Below are 3086 nucleotides of genomic sequence, written 5' to 3'. Positions count from 1 at the left end.
ACAAGCAGGTTCTTCTATTAGCCTTGTGATAGGAAACAAAGCATCAATTCTGGTGTACCCTTGTTGGGAGCCACAAAAGGAAAATCTGGGTAGAATCAGTTCAAAAGCATTAGAGGAAGGCAAAGCACTGCTTTCACTTGATCTGCCTAGCAGACTGTAGAGTCTGCATAAATGAGGCCTCAGGCAGCTAGAATTTAATGGGCCTGGACTCAGGAATCAGAGGCATGCAGCAAAGGTCTGAGGCTTTGAGCGCGACCCACCCATCACTTGGACAAAAGGCCAGAAACAATAATAAGGCAGTGTGGGGAGCAAGAGGCTACCGTAGATCTGTGCCTAATACTCCTGTCTGTGTCTAGCCCCGCTGGCAGGACTCAGTAAGGAAGGGGGGAGGATTCTGGTTCAAGCAGTTACTGTAGAGCATCAGTTCTGAGCTGCAGATCATCCTGGCCAGTGAGGTCCATTGCAATGAGCTCGTGAGGCAGAGGAACCAGTAAGCCATCCTCGCCTGCACTGAACTTTCTCTCCGACCTGCCTAAGCAGTGCCTGTGCATCGTTCACCATCTGCCGGGTTTCCTGGTAGCTCACCATCCAGCTCACATTCTGATTGGCCCAAGCTGCCCCGTGGGAGATGAGAATCGCTCTGCCAAGCAGCCAAGCGGAAGGAGGGTCTGCAAGGCACATGTTCTTTCTTTCCTTTGGTCTTTATTTTGGTGCAATATATGCTTATTATTGAAAAAGCAAAATCTGCAGATAAAGTTATACTATGTCGTCCGTTCCCCCCACCCCACCCCACCCCACCCCACCCCCCACCCCCGTCTTCACCACCTCGATGAAACAGCCTGAATGTTCGGTTTGTTTCTGCTTTGGGGTATGGATAGTGTTGTGAACAGGACAGGAAGGAGAGGGGGCGGGGTTTAAGAACCAAGGCCTTGTGTTTGCTGAGAAGTAATGAAGCTGATTTATATGAGAGTGTACCCTCTTCTATTTTTAAATTTTTGCGTGCATGAATATGTGTGTATGTGTGCAAGCACTCACAAGCACCTCCACATACATCTGCAACCCCTGCGCGAGTGCGCGCACGCTCGCGCGCTGCGCGCACACACACACACACACACACACACACACGCACACACACGCACACACACAGCGCACTCCTGCCATGCAACACATGTGGAAAGACAACTTTCAAGTCGGCTTCTCTCCTTCTACCATATGGGCCCTGGGGATCAAACTCGGGCCCCCGGGTTTGGAGGCAAGCCCCACTAAGCCCACGAAGCCATCTCGCCAGCCTGAAAGTCAACTTTATAGTCCAAGTACCACGGGGCTGGAGAGATACTTGCTGCTCCTGCAGAAGACCTGGTTTCAGTTCCCAGCACCCACGGGGTAGCTTACAACTGTAATTCCAGTTCCACCAGGTACACAGTGTACACACACATACATACTAATAGACAAAGCGCTCATGCACATAAAATAAAAAAATAATAAAAATCTTTAAAAGAGAAATAAGGAGTGCATAAATATGCCTATAAGTTAACCACAAAAGAAGTGGCAAAAGCATCTACAACTACACAAGGGATGAGGACAGCAGAGTGAAGTAAAGCAAGCAGTCAGTTACTGGAGAGGATCTAATGTGCAGAAAAAGGAAACACTGTGGCTACCATGTTGATCGGAGTTTCTATGCTGTGATGAAACTCCATGACCAAAGCAACGCAGAGAGGAAAGGGTTAATTTGGCTTCCGCTTCCATTATGGCTGCTCATCACTGAAGGAAGTCAGGCCAGGAACTCAAAAGCGGAAGGAGCCTGGAGGCAGGAGCTGATGCAGAGGCCATGGAGGGGGGGCGCTGCTTGCTGACCTGTTCCTCATGGCTTCCTCAGCCTTCTTATAGAACCCAGGACCACGAGCCCAGGGATGGCACCCCCCCCCCACGATGGGCTTCAGGCTCTCCTACAGCCCTGTCTTATGGAGGTGGTTCTTGTTTTGTTTTCTGAACTGAGGTTCCCTCCTCTCTGATAACTTTAGCTAATGTCAGGTTGACATGAAAGTAGCCGGTACACAGCTGTTTCACGTTTTTGACTTTTTGGCCTCAAACTAAGTCCCAGTCTGGAGCGTCCAACATAAAGCAGCTAAGTCTCTTAGACAGCCTGCAGTGTTTGTGACTTAAATTACAGGAGGCTCTCGGTGCTGATGGGACGTGGTGAGCAGGGGTGGATGGGAAGAGGGTCCCCCCTTTTCTGAAGACTAGAGGAGGGGGAGAGGGAAGGGAGGATGGGACTGAGAGGAGAGGGGGGATAGGGCTATGAGCAAGATGTAAAGTGAAGAAAAATAATAATAGGAGGCTACAATATAGATAACCATGGCTGACATACAATGAAGGATCCCAATAACCCAGCTAAAACTAAAAGGAATTTGAACTCCTGCCGACCACCTGAGAGAGTTTTTAGTTAAGTATAAGTAGCCAAGCACTTGCTGTAAGATGTTGATAGCACCAAGTGTAATATAACAGAACTCAGAATTTCTACAGCATACTGTTCAAAGGGGCATGCACACTAGCTATAGAAAGGTTATCCTATCGAAAGAGTGTTTGATAGGGAAAGACAGTCTATGGAGAAGTTGGTAGACAAAGATTTAAGGAAACCATATTCAAAGACATACAAGGAATAAGAGTTCCCAGAAGAAAAATAAAAACAACAGAAAAAAAAATCAATTATTGGGCAAAAACAAAACTTCCAAAATGCAAAACTAACTAGATGAATTGAAAATAGATTAATAAGATTGTCAAATCTGAAAAAGAGGGAAAGAGTCGAAGAAATACAATGAACAGAGATCTCTTTCAGCCTCATATGTGTAGAGTGGAAGACCCAGAGCCAGGAAATGAGAGTGAAAAATACCCTAGCTGAGGCCAACATTCTGTGGTTTGCTGGAAGGCATAATTTACAGATTCAAGGAACTTGATAAGCACTCCGGAAGAAAACTGCTAAACAGTGAAATCTGCCAGACTGCTGAAAACTAAAACAAAATTTAAAATTTTTATGGAAAAATTTCTATTAATAAAACTGAAATTAAGCAACATTAGTTTGAGTAACT

This window comes from Acomys minous, assembly GCF_964271855.1.
Source record: "Acomys minous genome assembly, chromosome: 12".
Classification (NCBI taxonomy): Eukaryota; Metazoa; Chordata; class Mammalia; order Rodentia; family Muridae; genus Acomys; species Acomys minous.
This window is presented reverse-complemented; position numbering follows the sequence as displayed.